Source organism: Sinohyriopsis cumingii, chromosome 6, assembly GCF_028554795.1.
Source record: "Sinohyriopsis cumingii isolate HCF-2022 chromosome 6, ASM2855479v2, whole genome shotgun sequence".
Taxonomy (NCBI): Eukaryota; Metazoa; Mollusca; class Bivalvia; order Unionida; family Unionidae; genus Sinohyriopsis; species Sinohyriopsis cumingii.
This window is the reverse complement of record NC_142966.1, coordinates 50,668,003-50,687,477: the sequence shown is the minus strand read 5'-3', so window position 1 is coordinate 50,687,477 and position 19,475 is coordinate 50,668,003. Positions and strand designations below refer to the sequence as shown.

The following is a 19,475-nucleotide window of genomic DNA, read 5'->3' as shown; positions in this document are numbered from 1 at the left end:
GACTCAGTTAATGTACACTGCATCCAATAATGTGGTATATTTTTATCACTTTTCTAAACCATGTTATAGGGCTATAAATAAGGATATTTTCACTAATCCACAGGGTCACCAAAATCAATTTTTTAATCATCCTGCCTAAATTTAAATGATCCTGCTAAAATAAAACATAAGCCTGTTCAATTTCTAATTCAGCATTTATTATTCATTAACATCAACTCAAAACAATAATAATTTTATTTCAGCACCAAGACTCATAAATGAAGTTCCCACTTTCATATTTCTCTGAATATCATTAGTGCAGAAAGTGTGAAACATCACAGTCTCTCCAAGATCGTACTTCAGCCATTTGGGTTCCTGGTACTTTCTTACTCTCTTCTCTTGATCATATTTTTTATCATGTTCTCTCTTGTCATCATCTAATTTCTGCCATAACGGTGGTGGCTGCACACCTTGCAAATAAAACCATATGTTTAGAGTTGTCACCACACAATGTATTGAATGCTTATCAACAATGATGCAAATTTTAACACACACTGTTCAGTATAATTCTAGATTTTAAGCCAAGTTGGCAAATGTGATCTTTTCTGATTGGTCAATAGTAGCCTTACAGATCCCTTACCTTTTGTTATCATTAGTAATGAAATCAGCATTTGGAAGTGATACTTCATGCTACTGTACAACTCAAACAATTTTTTGATTTCCCACACTTTGCAATGGGGAGGGGGCTTAAAGCCCTCCATGCTCACTCCATGACAGAGGGATAAATATGTACAAATCACCACTGCAAGTTAGCATGCACACTGTTGTCATGCAACAGCACCATAGAGGGCTGCGTGACATTATTGACTGACATCTGAACAGCCAATGCATTAAGACTGAGAAGTTAAGATTGATTTAGAATCAGATGCCATTTGAAGAATCAGTCAACTTGATTTCGGTTATATATCTGGACAATACAAAGTAATTTTAAAAGTCTTGTCTATTCAATACATGTATATTTAGGAACAGTTTAACAACTTCTATTGTAGTAATTTTACACTTTTACTTATTCAAAGGAATCTGAACAAACTTATGGCAAACCCTTGTTGGGCTTCTCTGGAATAGCATGAATTTGTCCTATTTCTATGAAGGAAAGTAATCCTCTGAGATACGGACAGTTAAATTCCAAATGACAATGGCTTTTGTTTAAAATTATAAAACAAAACAGAAAACACTGAATTTACACTGAAACTTGAACCACACTGTAATCCTAAAGCAGTAATGGCAGAGTGACAAGGCTGAATCTATACAACTTTGAGCTAGTTCAATTCTGTCTGCATGTGCAATATGAGGAGCTGACCATTTAACAAGATAACTGGGTGGGATTTCGGATTTATAACAGAACACTTTTGATGGAGATACTAATACAATGTTTAATGATGAATGACATGAATGAGAAAAGAATTATGATTAATACATGCGTATCATATCCAAATACACCACTCCCTTGATAACTTGCTCACAATGGGGTCCACAAACATAGACACACACTTATAAGCGAGGCGCAATTTACCGAGGGACCTCTAAAAGTTAAAAAATATCACTTTGACATCGAGAAAACCATGGGGGAAGCAGTGTTAGGGAACTCGGGGCTGTTTATTGACTGAATCCTCATTTTACAATCACATCGATAATAATTTTTAATAACGCGCTTTTTCTAATGAAGTTGTTCGGTATTATGTTTAAATAGCATTTATTTTCAAAATGTCCAACATATGAGAAAAATTGTTCCAACTGGTTTCAAAAACTATCATGTATATGCGAACAAATCTGTGTATTACATCACTGCTTTTTGTTTTCTTGATGAGTCTGGTTTCCGTAGTGGTGTTTAATATTATCCTGCCAAATTAGGAGTCCCAAGAGCAGAGAACTAGACTAACTGTTGATACACCACCAAACAAGGTTCCTTTTTTTTCAAAAACATGCGACATTTTTTCATGAGACATACTCTACGTCAATTTTTGTATTGTTCAGTTAGTACAACATTGATGTCATGATTTCATTGGAAGTAATAATGAAACTTCTTACCATCCTTGAGGATATGCCAGTTCAAGAATTCTCTGAAACTCACTTGCCCACAATGGTCCATATCTTTGAAATCAAGCTCAGTATTTTTCGAAGTATTCATTTTACTTGGCTGCCTTGTTATCTTTGATCACAGTTATGAAAGAGTCAGTCAATTTAAGGTAGTTTATGTTACAAACACATTAACATTTATAAGTGTTTGATTGATCAAATGGAGTTCACCTGACATATGACCAGGACCACTAGATTTTAAGTTTGTTGGATTTTCGTGCCTTTTAACGTTTTTTTTATTCCACCTTCTTCATTTGATTCAAAAGACATAATTAACATGATAATACAAAGGAGGCCAGCTTTTAATTCAGTGCAAGAATAGAATAAATGCTTAGGAAGTCAGTTATCAAAACACGGTTGGCACTTAATTAGGTTCTCAGAGAAACATTCGCGGACATAGCTGTTATGGTAGATTAACGCATTTCAGGTTTAATTTCAAGAGAACACATTGCATTTATGACAATAATGCTTAAAAGGAATTAAATGATAGAACTAGAACACAGATTTCAATTGGTAAAAAAATTATTTAATTTGTCTTTATGTATTAAAGTACTGCCACCACTTGGCGTAAGTGACATTTTCATTGATTGAAAATTTCCTTACATATCGTTAATTACAGTGTACTAGGAATGTTGTTTGGAAAGAAAATGTAACAAATTGTATGACCTATTTTTAAATTTGATATTTCATAGTGTTGATTAAAATTTCCAGGTTCTATCTACCATTTTTGATGATAAATCGAGCAGTACATCAAAGTTTCCATTACCAATTTTGATCTCGATTTTCTTCAAGTTCAACAAATAGGGATCAATTTTTGGGGCATTTTCTAATCTCGGTCAGCAATGCCCTATCACCCGCTACTCGACCATTAACACTGTTTACTCAGCTCTATGGCTGCTATGGTTCAGCATCACAGCTGCTATATCAACTTCTGTGGTTAGCTCTGCAGCTGGTACCACGTTGACTCTGATCAAGACACTCTGATTACTCTGATCACTCCAATCATCTATACAGCTGTGACTTTCATCACTCTGGTCACTCTGGTCAGCTGAAAATACATCTAACACTGTGTACTATGCATGATATGGACATATACAATAAAATGTAATGACATTATATACGATAGGCTACACAGATTACATTATTGGCACAATAATTACAAAACAATACACAAGTTCCATAGTGAACCTAACCATGCCCGACAAGAATCCTATGATACTAAATATTTCTTAAAAATGCAACTTTAATATATTGCTAATATAAATCTCTTGCAAAGTCACAAACAAGAAGTGAAAATATTTGCATGATACTACCTAAGCCAAAGCCACATAGAAAATATACAAAAATAAATGTGGTAGTACAATAATTATAACTATACACAAGAAATTAATAACTCACATACCTCTACAGCTGAAGATGTGCAAGTCCTTAAAGTAGACCACTCACTGACAAGATGCTCCATAATGTAAAGATTTTGACTGACAGTGAGGTATTTATACACAGACGATGCCACAATACATCATCTGTGCACAGGAAGTATTCGGTTCTTCCCATCGAAAGCACTTCGCACATGTGGCATAGGATGAACTCAGAACTCACTATTTCAAAATATTTATACAATATACATAAATCATCCTCGAGTATCATTGTACACAGCCCGAGTACATGTATTTAATAAATAAAAGGATTCCTACAATTCTGTGATAGACCACTTAAATTATGGTACCAAAATGTTCTTTCTAACCGAGATATCTTTCTCTTTCATCACAAGATAAAATAGATTTGTTTCAAGTGAAAAAAAGAATCAAAATAAGGTCTAACAGCAACATAATTATTTTCAAGCATGTAACACCCACCCCCTTTGGAAAATAAAGACTTGACTTCCAATGGTGTTCTACAGAAATCATGGCGATGACCATTTTCAACACTGTTATAAAATACTGACATGGGTTAGCATCAAAAGAGGTCAGTTTCAGCTTGGGACAGATGTGTTTGTATTAAACAAAGCCATCTGCATGGTATACTGTATTTAAGAGCCCAAATTATGGCCCCACAATCAACAATGGAGATTTGATAATTGTAATTTATCTGAACCAAAACTTATTGCTGAAATGAATATTATGTGGAAAACAGTAAAATTGTAGATTTTCAGAGATTTTAATTTCCAACATATATATCCACATGTATTCTATTATTTAAAATATTTTATTGTTGTAGAAAAAAGCAAATCATATAGAAATGATAGGTCAATAACCTAACCATGATATAAACAAGGAAGAGAGAAAAAAATTGTTTTATCTCTCTACTTGGCCCTGGTGAATCACTTTCCACATATCCAGTTATATGGGCTGGTTTCAACAATATTTATGAATTGACAATAGTCTATGAATTACCCACTGAACTTAGACACAAAGACACAGTGATCACATTCAAGAGGGCTCTCAAAATCCACTTAATTTGACTGCGAGAGCAAACTTAAAGACCTAATAATGTTTCCTAACTTAAATATTCTCAGCATGATTTTTAATGTTTTCTAATTTCATGGTGTTTGTTTTTGTAATCATATCATTATATGTTTTTTATCTTATAGGTGTTGCATAATGTTGTAAAGCGCTTAGAGCTTCTAAAGATTAGTCGCTATAGAAAGTCCTCATTATTATTATTATTACTATTTCAAGCATAAAATATCACATCAAGAGAGATGGCTGAATGAACAAAAAAATTAAACTTATTTTGTTTCTATACAGCATTTATTTAAAAACAAACATCTTTACACATAATTCATAACAAGCAAAATCTTTGCATAAAACAAGGCAATATCTGGGGATTCATTTGAAAGATGAAGTTTATTACATATGAGCATATATAATGGAGAAATTATAAAATGTATAGGTGTGGTTGTGTTCCATATATTATTATGAAAAACATTTTCATGATTTTAGGAAAGTTTGCACAGACGCAAATAGATGCAAGTTAATTGTATCGGGAAACAATGAATTGCCAAAAAATATTGTCTTAATTGTACATCACAGTGGTAACTGTGTGATGTCTTAGAGGTCATAGAGTTGATTATTGTCATTCTAACAGAAAAGATCCAGCTATTTTGATATATCCACAAGTACAGTATCTATTGTTGAAAATGTGATTTAAGAATAAATCATTTTTTTAATGTACATGTAATCTATTTGGTTGCCAGTTAAGTTTTCCTGACTTGGTCTACCTGATCACCTGAAGTGTTTGAATACATAGGAGTAACATGTTTGTTTTAGATCAGGTAAGTTTGAAATTTTGTATTGACAGGTTAGTTAAATTATGTAAGCTGTACTATACGTTCCACATGTGTGAGGACTGTTTGAACAATAACCAGAGTAATTTACTTAATGAGTGGTTTAACACCTGTCCATTTGCACTGAAAGCATTTACTGTATCTGGTCAAGTGCAGGATGTTGGTAGGTACTCATTTAACACAAGAAACAGACCAATTACTCATCTAAAGGGAGTGACAAATCACAATCGCTTCCAAACTGTTCAGATAGTGATTAGCGGCAATTTTCACTGCTCCAATGGATTAGTGACAACTGGGTTTTAGTGATCTGCCAGCGAAATCACTAACCTTTCGATTATGGATTACATGTAGTGTTAATTTTGAGCCCTGAAGTTTTTATAGTTGGGGTCCACAGCCTCATAGGTCATCCCATTTCCATTCTAATCAACACACACACACACACACACACACACACACCTATTGCTGGAGACAACCAAACCCTGATCCCACATACCATAGGAAACTTTTACAAATCTGATTATTTTGATCGTATAACAGTTTGTAGCACAGTATTACTCATCTTGAATCTATAATAAACAATTTAGGTCTATTACATTCCTTACAGTCATATATAGATTTGGTATACAGATGGAGTTTAGGTTAATGGTGACTAATATCTGAACTGAATGACTTCATAAGAACCAATCAACTGTGTCTACTTCATCCAAAAGTGTAAATCACTGAGAATATATTCAACAAACACAATCTGTACCAATGGTGGACCAGATGGTCACTGAATATTAGAGACTAATATTTGCACTAAATGACTTATCAACTGTGTATATATCATCACTGACCTAAATATCTCGACATAAATATAAACAGTTTTGGTCTCCCCAATTAATTCATATACTAATGAAAATGACCAATTTTACCACATAGACCTCTCCCTTGATAGCTTGCACACAATGGGGCCCAAAAACATAGCCTGCAGTAGTAGCCCGGGGCACATGTTACTGAGGGACCTACAAAAATATTTAAGGATGGCATCCCCCTTGGACATTGAGAAAATCGGGGGGGGGGGGAAGTAACATGGCTTTTTAATGGCTTAATACTCATTTATAATGGAGTTGGGGGGATAAGTGTTAATAATGAGCTTTTTAAATGAAGTTGTTCACTTTTTTGTACAAATTACTTTTATTTAAAGATACCCAACCTCTGAAAAATCTTCAACAATGTTATTCCAAGAGGTTTCAATGACTATTACATGTATGCAAAAAACGTAGTGTGTTATGTCACTGCTTTTTGTCGTTGTTCATTTACAACTAAACAATATTCTCTTTTTGTAAAACCTTGGGACATTTATTAAATTAAACAACCATCAATCCTTAAAAGCAATGTTTTTTAATTGCTCTATTACAAAATTATTGCAGCCATGATTTCATTTTATGTAATGTTGAAACTAATCCCATCCTTGAGGAAACCTGCGAGTGACAAGCTGTGAATGACTAGGCTAATTTTAGTTAGTTTAACTATATTACTTTCATGATAATATTTATAACAGTTTGACTGATCAATTGGAATGAGTTGGTCTGACACAGGATTGTGATTACTAGTACTTATTCAGGTTGGATCTGCATACCTTAAACTTTTCTTTTATTCCACTCACTTTATTTGATTGAATGCAAAAAATGTCATTATTATGACAATACAAAGCAGGTTTGCTTTAATTGTGGGTGACAATGCTACAATTACTTCTGCAAGTTGGAGATCACAACATGGTTGGCATGTAACTAAATTCTCACAGAAATGCATTCAGAAATCATAATGTGAAGGTAGATTGACACTTTCTACATTTGGATACAAGAGGACATACAGTAATACCTCGTGCATTCGCATTTCTGGATTCGTGAATTTACGGATTCGCGAAATTTTCATTGGTGCCCTCTACGTACATGTTTCTTTATTTTATTGAATTGTACCTTCGTTATATGACTTCTGTGACATATGAAGTTTACCTAGTTTACCTTCCTGACAATGACAAAGAAAACGTCAGTCATTAAGTTTACAGTCCCATTCGTTACTTGGTTTTACCTTACTGTGAGTGCAAAAGAAAACGGCAGCTAATGAATTAGTATAGGGGTAATATTAGTATACATGTACCGTACTGTAAATGCGCTAGTGTGGCAAATACCCATTGAGCGATACTGTACTCTATTTTTACGTCAACCATTTATTTCTCTTTTTAAGGGTAATGTATTAAGCTAACTTTTAAATGAAATTAAAGTGCTTTGGGAGCATGATTTGGGTCATATTTAGGGTTTAAACCCTAGAAATAAGCATTTATTAGCATTTTTAGTGACTCGTGTCAAACATTCGCGATTCCTCCTGATCCGCGACTGGTTCTGGAACCTAACCTCGCGAATGTTCAAGGTATTACTGTATTGCATTATGATGATTACACTAAAACTGAATTAGTATATAGAACCAAAACAATAATTTCTCTTGACAAAACTTATTTAATTTGTTATTTATTTACTAAATTGTTGCCCCCAGTAGGCATTAGTGATATTTTCATTGCCTGAAATTTCACAGAATATTAAAATTAACAGTGTACAGAGATGTTGTTTGGAGAAAATTTAATAAAATATATGAATCTTATTAAAAGATGAGATGCTGATTGAGGTACTAACCACCATTTTTGATGATAAAACAAGCAATTAATCAATGTTTCATTTACCAGTTTTGATCGTGATTTTCTTAACATTTAACAAATAGGAACTAATTTTAAGGGTATTTTTTAGTTTACACACATTTTAAGTGGTTCACAGGATATGGAGGTGCAAAATACTGAAGGAGTTGAGTAAGCCAGAAATGAATATATTTACTGTTAGTGTACTAATGCACCTACTGAAACACTATGTCAGTTATTCATTGTATACATCTACTCTTGCTTGTGATAAATGATACAATTACTGTACATTAATTTCTATAAACTCAGGGCAAGTTCAGAAACTGTCAAATGATATCATGTGGCTAATAATATCAATATTTTTCCGAAAAGGAAAGATTTTCTTTAGTGACAAAACATATGATCAAAATGATACATTCTTTTTGATCTTATCTTTGGAAATCTTAACAATAATCCATATTTTTCTTCAAAACTGATTTCAAATATCTCAATACTGCAACTCCAAATATGGCCATGATTGCCCTAAATATATAATCACTTAGACTGGTTTGTGAACTTAATTTCTGTAGACCATTATGTACAATGATACACCAAGTAAAAAGATGGAAACGACACCATCCAAAACGAGGTTAACAAGGGAAAATCTGACTTTCAACAAAAGTGACCTGACACAGACTTTTTAAACTTACATTAGTCAGAGATATGGAGCACTTTTACATGAATAAATGTCAACCTGGTTTAGCTTACAGGAAATGGGAAAACAAAGCTGCATACATGCTTATATCACAAATTAATCCATTTTGCTAAGAGTGTGAATTGTCTACATCATGCCCTTAGGTATATCACACTGAGAAAATCATGATTTGTGGAGCATGACTGTTGTTGTCTTTGCTTTCGTTTACCAACACCTTCACTTAATCCACAATATAGGTAATCCAAGCAAATTCACAATCTGATTTTCATCTATTCAAACACCTGTTTTTGAATACAGGTAAAACTTTCCTTAGTTTAAATTCCAACAACACCCTCATTATCCTCAGTTTTTGTAATATTGAAAATTATTATAAATTTAGAAAATATGGTATCTGGAAAATTAAGGCACTTTTATCCCAAAAGAGCAATTTCAAATTTATATAAATTTCTTTGCTTATCTGTGTAACTACATATATTATATAGCAAAATATATTTAATTTTGTGAATGCTTTGAAACTTGCATTACTTAGAAGTATGTTATCTGAGCTGTAGTCTATATGGAAAAGTCTGTTACAATTTTCAGTATCAAATATTGATAATTTGCTTTTATTTAGATATATTTTATTAACTCAATTAAAAAGGATCTCAATCTTTTCTGGATACAGGATTTTTGAAGAATTGTAGAACTAACCAGATCATTCAAAATGGTCACTGCAAAAAAATATTATTGTTGTTGTTGTTAGACTTTATTGCCATTTTTCAGCACAAGATAGGCTATACATGGTGGCCAGTATAAATGGTGGAACAAGAAGCTGGGAAAACCCAGGAAAGAACCACCATCCCACAAGAAGCTACTGGCAAGCTTTCTCACATACCCACATTGGCTGAATCCAAGACTCGAACCCACACAGACAGTGGCGAGATGGCAGTGATCCGTAATGGTGAGAACTTTAGACAACTCGGCCACCCCAAAAATATTAAGAAACACAGATATGGTTAAATTCGTATAATACAATAGATGGAGAAAATATTGTATTATAAACTTTTGTTTAAGAAAGGCATTAGATTTGTGAATGATTTTGTTCATGTGCATGGTTCATGGATATATTTTGATAATTTTAAAACTAAATTTTCTATTCATATTAATTTCAAAGATTTTCAAAGCATACACCCAGCAATAAAGTCAAACAAAAGTTGAAATTTAGAATCAATTATGGTTCAGATTTACAACAGCCTTCTATAAATACCAATGTGTATACTATTATTAACAACAAAAAAGGAAGTAGAGGTGTACATGAAAAGTTTTGGAAAACAATGAATTATCTCAGTTAAAAAAAGTGTTGTTTCTATATATATATATATATATATATATATATATATATATATATATATATATATATATGCTTAGATATATTTGTTCTGTAGCAATGCCAATATGCATGATGTTCCTATCCAAATCAAATAGAGTTAATGCACTCTTTATATTCATATAGCAAATTCAGTGACAGTGTCAACACACTGTATTGCTGCCATTTGTTACACTCAAAGACATCCCATTGTTCTGAATGAAAATGTGACTCATTTTCTTTGTGTTTTATGGCAAAAGCAACACAAGCAAGTTAGCTGGTGCTAAGGCTATTGGGGTAAAGTGCTATGTCCATAGACAGTGTAGCCAACCTAAGTTGATCCCATGGCAAGATTCAAACCTGCATCATAAATAAATGTATTGTACTGTACTGTACTGTACTGTACTGTACTGTACTGTACTGTACTGTACTGTACTGTACTGTACTGTACTGTACTGTACTGTACTGTACTGTACTGTACTGTACTGTACTGTATTGTATTGTATTGTATTGTATTGTATTGTATTGTATTATGCCAATGCTAGGCCATGAGTGGCCTAGTGGTCTTAGCGCTCACCGTTATGGATGACTGCCATCTCACCTCTGTCTGCATGGGTTCGAGTCTCGGGCTCGGCCATTGTGGGTTTCCAGGGTTTTCCCGGGTTCTTCCTCCACCATTAATACTGGTTCCCATGTATAGCCTATCTTGTGCTGAAAAATGGTGTTAAACCCTATAATAACAATATTATGCCAATGTGTTATATTACAAATTGTATTGTACTGTGTACTGTATTGTATGGTATTGTACTGTATTGCAAATGAATACATTTTTAAAAAAGGAGAAAGAATTGCAAGATAAAAATATTGATGAATGATGACTGACACATGCCACTGACTCCACCTCACCCCACTCACACCCTCCCATCTACCTATACTGATTTCAAAATTCTTTATGCTATCCAAAGAAATGAAGACTGATTGGTCACGACAAAGTCAAATGTCTTGGTGGAAAACTCATTACTTATTGATATAAAAGGTACAAAACAAGGAAATTAATCAGAAGCAACAGACCATCTTGGGTGGAATGCTGGGAACATACTTGTCATAAATGTATTCTTGGAGGTCCTAAAGTAACAATACTATGGAACATTCTGAACCTTCATTTCACCACAATCACTGCTGAACCAGCAACACCAGACATTCCAAGTCATAATCTAGACTGAAAAATGAGTAGTAAAAAAATTCATAAAGTTTCAAAGTTTAGGCATGTGGTAAGTATTTTAAAACATCACCAAACCATACATGACCTTTTTCATATCACAGTTACATATACTGTGACAAAACCTGGTACCCAACATGAATATGTTTTAATAATGACAGCAATATTAATAATTGTTCTTGTACAATTATTAATAACTACATATAATGTTTTTAAGAAGAAAATAAAACATCAGATATTTCTAGTTCAGTCTGTTCTTCAACTTCACCCTATTATCTTGACAAATAAGAAAATTTATACTCTGGGATGCTGTTGTATCGATTGTTAAATTTTCAAACTAGTAACATCAAACATACCATAAATACACTGTATCTTGTCATAAAATACAATATCAATAAAAACCATCTTAATTAAAATTTTAGTTTTCTTTTGACCTTAACCAATGAGCATCATTAATCCGAATATCCAGACAATAAAAATAATTACTTTTCCTAATATCTGGATAATCTGAGTACAAATGAAAATTATCATTTTTTCACAAATATCCTATTCAGAAAATCTAGTACTGGATGTCAATTAACACTGCCAATTAATAGTTGGCTACATAAACTTATGTTGCATTATATCCTTGCAGGCAAATCTTACATGGTATGTTTTGGAATTTTCTTTTACCAACAGAGTCTACTGGTTGCATTCATTGTTTCTCCTTTGTTTTCTTTATGTAAATATACATAAATTATAGATAAATGTTCTCGTAGGCATAATGATACTAAATGTATAATGTTTCCAACCAAGTCATTTTTTTCATTAAGTTTGATTTCCTGCTTTCAGTGTATGTGCTGTTTAGTTAAAACAATAGTGACAGTAAGTAGAACCGATGGGCCTGAGTCTTGAAAATTTGGGGGTGTCTGCATAGATAATGACAAGTAATTAGATTCTTAATGTAGTATATATTGACAGTAAAAATTTTGGGCCATCTCTGCATCCTAACTTATGACTAAAATTTCTTTTCATAAGATTACAGAGTGGCAATAACAGTTTTACTATTAAAAAAATCATCCAGCAAAAAGAAAAAGAAAAGCAGTGTGGACTAGTAAAGCTAGGGCTATGATATGGGCAATCAAATCTAGGTCTAATGGTCATCTATTAAACTACACACTTTAAACGATGGGTAAAATATACATTAGTTTACGTACCAATTCTAATATCTTCCCTGGATTTGGTGTCCAGAAAGTTAATGTGGTGATAAGAATTATTATTAATTTTGGAAAAATGATGTCTGCGAATGTTGAGGGTCTAAATATTCAGATGAACATTTATTTGAATATGTCAGTATATCAGCTTCAATAATTTAAACTGGAAACTGATTTAAAAAAAAAAAAACACATAATAAACTGTTCAAAAAATGACAGCCATCAGTGAATATATTGTGAATAAAAATAAAACCTACATTCGCTGAATCTAAATGTTATCTAAATCATTTCTGAAAAAAATGTTTAATGCATCTAAACAATTTAGGAAAATAAAACATCAAATATATTCAATTTATTTTTGCTCATATCCAGACACTGAGTAAACTTTACAAACTTCCATTAATATTCTCTTATGTTTACAAGCATAGAGATACATTGGCTTCTTTTGGTTGTGGATGCCATGAACAAGTAGGAATCATCTGGGTAAGGTACCAAAGGACCGTATATACACACAAATAAATTAAGGAAAACTGCAAATAACAAAGATCCTGGTCTGCCATAGCATAATTTGCCTGAAGATCAGGGTCTATGTTTGTTCTACTTATTATTACTAACAAATTGCACAACCCCACATTTGCCAGTGAATTATGTGCCAACAGATCTGGGTTTCTGTATTTTGGCATTGGAACTTGTCTTATAAGTGAGTATATTCAGTAATGTTAGTGATTATACATGTGAAACATTTTTGAATTAGAATAATTCTCAGTGACTATTCCGGAAATTAAAAGTGATTGCTGGGCACAGCACAACCCTTTCCTGTGGTCAGTCAGGTAATTTCCTAATCTAGCCCATTTAGTAGAGTAATTTTAAAATGCCTGGTCATTTGTCAGAGCACAAAAAAGACACATTCAAAGGCAAAAAGCCAGTCAGATAATATCAGAAGCTATTTGGTGCTTTGCCTCAAATCACTTCTATAAATATGATGATTGGATAAAAGCATCAATATTTACTAACAATCTGAGGATTGTTGTTCATTTCAATTGGCTGCACCCTTTAACCCATAAACCAGCGATGCATTGAGGCGATTCGTCATGGTAGAGGAATTTCAATACGTGACACATTCTTACTGAACTTTCTTGCCGTCTGCAAAAGGACACAAATACGGGATCTGTTCCACCACATTTGAATGAAATGTAAACAAAAGGCGGAAATTTCAAGGTACAAGTTAAGCTGATTAGAAAAAGGAAGAACATGCATAAGTTTGGGTTGGAGTTAACATTTGAACATTTTATTCGTGTGAAAACTGTCCTAATTCCATCTTAGTAGGATTAAATATTAACACATCAAAGTGCCCCATTTCTTGATTAATTGCTGCAAAGAAAATCTATTGTCATTAAATCCTCCTGTAAGTTATCTATTCTTGTTGACTGTTTCATCTCTTTTTGGCTCAAACATTCAATGAGATTGCTAACTTGATGTTTTAAAAAAAAGGTCAGTCTATTCAATTTGAATACAATGAACTACCATATATGCTCACATACAAGTCAGATCAAACAGCAGATTGCACAGACCTGGATATGAATCCAATGATGTACTGGTAGATCTGGTTTGATACAATGTTTTTAGGAGTAATCAGTAGAACAACACAACCTTGATCTGCTGATGCATCATGCAATTGCAGATCAGGGTCTATGCTGTTTGCAATTGGACCCAGCTTATATCTGAGCATAAACGGCAAATCATAAAATGCACCAACAGTACATTTCAGTACATGAGATGTAAAGTGTAAGTATGAATTTCCGCTTGTTTGCCAAAAAATTAATTTTTGTTTAGCCATTTTGATCCATTCTGTGGGGATGCATGGTAAATTCAGTCATTAAACTTTGACCAGATGAGTTCTATTGAAACTGAACTGTCCAAAAAAAAAAATTGGAGCCATTTTTAAGACAGCAGTCAATGGTTTTTATATGCTTGGTTTTCATCACACCAAGTTCTGACCGCACTTTTCTGTACTTAATATTCAAAGCATACCTCACATATCATTTTCCCATCAGACATCTCAAAAACATGGCTTCAAGCATAGAATATATTCCTCTTTAAATGGCGCTGTGCCTTTTAGAATGCATAATAATTTCCTTCAAATTCAGCCTAATGACCTTAGTTTTGTCCCACAGGATTTGCAAATGCTGTACAAGAGAGACCTAGCAAATTAAATATTCCATGGTTTGATCTTGCATGGTGTCATCCCTTGGGTTGAATCTGCTTATCAAGATACATGTAACACACTTATCATGTGACCTTATGGCCAAGCAGAAAGAGTCTGTGCCATGACTTTGATATCTAAATTAGATATACATACTTACATTCAAATTTATATCTATATCAGGGTTTACATTAGAAAGAACACAGTGTATCATTTTCCAGCTGTCTAAGCAGTAACTATGACTGACCCTTTATCACATTAATATATCAATGGATACACAGATTACCTGATAATCTCAGTTGGATAAGATGAATTCAGTGTTTGCTATCTGATTAGTGTATCAAAATATGAGCTCAGGGGATCTTTTTAATTTAATTGCTCTTTGGACAAATGCCTTATTAAAGAATTTGCCAAGACAGTCTATAGTCCTCAGAAAAGACTTGTTTCTCCCAAGCAGGTTTTCTAATTACTTTTACAGTACCAGAGATATAAAGTTTAAAATTAAACAGAGATTTTATATTTACATTTAAAACAATATTTTAGAATTAAAACATTTTCTCTTACTGTTTCAAGTTTTTAGCCTCAATGCAACAATACCAAAAGGAGATAACTATTGTATTCTAATCATTTACCTAAATTTGAGTTTCCTCCCATGATGTGAAAAATGGAGCTGACAGGACAGTGGCTACTTTGTTATTAATTTTAGGTAGTCCATAAAGTTTTTATTATTATTTTTAGAAATACAAAATAAGTTTGACACCAAAAAAATGGACACTATGCCATTTCAGCATGGAGGTAATGAAAAACCTTCAAGCCATAAAACATAAAGCAAACAAAGCATAAAATATGGATCACTGTGCTCTGCCACAAACACAGCCTAGAAGACAAAAATAATTCAGATCAGTATAGAATACAATATAGGTTGCAATCACTGGAAATGGCAATTAAACTTTAGTCCTCTTGAAGATGTATATCATCTCTACTCACAAACAATTCAAGTCTGATAGCAAACAACATTAACCCTGATCTGCCATAGCATTCTGCATCATACAGATGATGGTCTATGTTTCTTCTGATTACAATAGCAATCTGCACAGACTCAGATCTGCCAGTACATTATCCAACAGCACATCTGGGTTTGTGCTGCTTATAGTTAGACTTGAGTTATGAGTGAGTATATACTACAACTTTAGTAACTTTACATGAAGCACTTTTGAAAGGACAGTGATATCCAGATGTTCACAATGATATCCAGCTCTTCACAATGATATCCAGCTGTTCACAATGATATCCAGCTGTTCACAATGATACCCAGCTGTTCACAATAAATATGTATAATCATCTTAATGCATGACAAATTATTTGTAGATACTTAGGAAAATTTTAATAGCTCATTATTTACATTTTATTTTTCTGTGCATTGCACATTACAGGGTAGTGTTATATGCTTTTAAACTGTACGAAAAGGCATTTCAATCTACATTAACACCTAATTTATTTATTGTATTTTATCTGTATAAAACAATGATATCCATACTTAACAAACAGACAAGATTACTGAGGTGAATTTTGTTATCCAATTTGAGACATAGCCATGCATGCCTTTATGTATCAGATTTTAAGAGTGATAATCCATCAACCCTATTGTCAAACAAATCACACGCTTATTGGCATTTCAAAGTTCCAATATCATCTGTTATCAAAATTGAAACATTTTATCAAAGTCAGGTTATCATGGTTTGACTGATAGATATTTATTTTGTTTTAAGGCAATTTCAGTTACCATTCCTTCGTGGTGATGCTATCCCACTACAGAGAGTTACATGTCTCCTTTTTGCAAACTGTTATGACCTGCTGACAGCTGCTATCTTCTCTCATCTTAGCACTTCATCCCAGAAATTACATAGTCTTTTGCTATGCAATCCACATTCCCCATGCGACTTCCAAACCTGTGACCACTGTGGAATAAAAATGAGACTATGCAACAGTTACCCTTGTATGAGCAGCATTCTCACAATTTTGAAAAGCATCAAGACTCAAATCTGGCACCACAAAGGACACAGAAGGGGGAGGGGAGGTTTTGAAGTTTGCACATGTGCATATGGGGGGGAGGAGGAGTAAGAGCAAGTAGCATGTATGCACATAATAATACAGACTATGTTATATATACTGTGAATAAAACTTAATGTGCTTTAGCCAACAACAAACAGCCTAGAGTATTTGCACACCTTTTCATTTGTTTGTACCCCTCCCATTACTGATTTTAAAACTGAAAGCATCAAGATATAAAGATACATAAACCTTAAGTCAATTTTCATTCATCAATTATAATTTCTAACCTGTTGACGGGGGGGGGGGGCATAACCTGTTGCCAAGGGAGTCCCTAACACTGTCAACTTGTTGGCATTTCAAAGATACTGTAAGCTCTAGATGTAAACAAGCATACACACTGCTCATTGTCCTTTCGGTCCATTGTAGTCAGAACTGTCATCTGCATCCAATATTTGCAATGTCAAGTTTTAATATTTCTAAAAATAATGAACAAATAAAAAGAAGGACCTCTTGTACACAGTTGTTCAAAGAGATGTAATAACAAAGTTTACAGAGTAATTGAGCTTACCAAAGATGTTGAACAATCATATCTGTTGCTTGAAAACGTAGATTTATCCATGCAAATATGGCAACAATGATTGGGGGTTAATAAGCAAAAGCATACATACACATGCAAGAGGAGGAGTAAAAAGGATACATACACATGCAAGAGGAGGAGTAAAAAGGATACATACACATGCAAGAGGAGGAGTAAAAAGCATACATACACATGCAAGAGGAGGAGTTAAAAGCATACATACACATGCAAGAGGAGGAGTAAAAAGGATACATACACATGCAAGAGGAGGAGTAAAAAGCATACATACACATGCAAGAGGAGGAGTAAAAAGCATACATACACATGCAAGAGGAGGAGTAAAAAGCATACATACACATGCAAGAGGAGGAGTAAAAAGGATACATACACATGCAAGAGGAGGAGTAAAAAGCATACATACACATGCAAGAGGAGGAGTAAAAAGCATACATACACATGCAAGAGGAGGAGTAAAAAGGATACATACACATGCAAGAGGAGGAGTAAAAAGTACAGCATGCAAAAAGGGGTGAGGGGAGTCAAAAGTGGCTAATTTTGTGCACACATACAAAATGGATGGCTGATAAAGAGAATTAAAATATCAGTGAATGTCAAAATGAAAGACGTGCCAATTCCCATGGACTGCTGACCAATATTATCAGAAGGAAATATATGTTAGTTGTTACATTATCACAGTCACAATGGTAAGCTCATCAGATATTACATGTTACATTATCACAGTCACAATGGTAAGCTCATCAGATATTACATGTTACATTATCACAGTCACAATGGTAAGCTCATCAGATATTGCATGTTGCATTATCACAGTCACAATGGTAAGCTCATCAGATATTACATGTTACATTATCACAGTCACAATGGTAAGCTCATCAGATATTGCATGTTACATTATCACAGTCACAATGGTAAGCTCATCAGATATTACATGTTACATTATCACAGTTACAATGGTAAGCTCATCAGATATTGCATGTTACATTATCACAATCACAATGGTAAGCTCATCAGATATTACATGTTACATTATCACAGTCACAATGGTAAGCTCATCAGATATTGCATGTTACATTATCACAGTCACAATGGTAAGCTCATCAGATATTACATGTTACATTATCACAGTCACAATGGTAAGCTCATCAGATATTGCATGTTACATTATCACTGAGTCACAATGGTAAGCTTATTAGATATTGCATGTTACATTATCACGGTCACAATGGTAAGCTTAAGAGATATTGCATGTTCCATTATCACAGTCACAATGGTAAGCTTAATGGATATTCTAAAGGTGCCCGGGTTTTCATGATGAGCTATTGTTTATTGTCTCCTTTACAAGGTCTGCTTCATTTGATGTAGATGACTAAATCTTTGTTATAATATGCATGATGATTTTGCCAATGTTTTTTGCAAAAAAACATAATTTAGCAACAAATCCAAGTTCTATTTGGCTGACAAGAGAAATGTTAGTGAATAAGAGTATATAACCCACAAAAAACATCAAGATACCAACTTGTACTAGTGTTCAAGAAAATGACCTAAATGCATACCTTAACCTGAGTATTGATGGCAGATGATGAACAGATGCATAAATGAACAAATACCAATCCATAAGCTGGAACTATTTTGCAATCATGCCACAATATTACCCGTACTTTGATGAATTAAACACCTGATTAAGTTTCTTAACAAAAATACATGGTTGGTTACTTTCTCTTGTTGGACATGACTTGGCATTACAATCAGAATTCCTTGAACAAACAAGAAAATCTATAATGGCTGTCTAACTTCAATTTTATTCACAGGGTACCAATAGTTGTAGATTTTCGGGTTCCTTGAAACCATCAATAGACATATCTTACTACCAACTTATGTGACTCCACGATTAATACCATGAGAAAATGACCTCATGCAAACTCTAGCCAACAAAAACTGGCCTCACTGTGAAGGTAAATCAATGAGCTATGAAATATGTCAGTTTTTACTGATGTCTATATCCCCTTCATCACACAGTTTCATATATCTTATGTGACTCTATTAATAGTTACTGAGACAATGACCTCAATGTGAAGGATGCTTAAAATCACTTGACCTTA

The 19,475-nt window shown here is 33.5% G+C and overlaps 1 long non-coding RNA gene across 2 annotated transcripts; it reads right to left on the bottom strand.

The window, feature by feature from the left end:
* Positions 1–2,106: 2,106 nt before the first annotated feature.
* Positions 2,107–17,563, bottom strand: LOC149796911 (uncharacterized). 2 transcript variants are annotated; one of them, XR_016421748.1, is made up of 3 exons: positions 16,510–17,563; positions 10,689–10,822; positions 2,107–3,163 (listed from the first exon to the last, which is right to left on the bottom strand). It is a non-coding gene; the product is annotated as an uncharacterized LOC149796911 (long non-coding RNA). The 2 variants fall into 2 exon arrangements; XR_016421749.1 differs by lacking the exons at positions 10,689–10,822; positions 16,510–17,563 and adding an exon at positions 3,518–4,517.
* Positions 17,564–19,475: the final 1,912 nt, after the last annotated feature.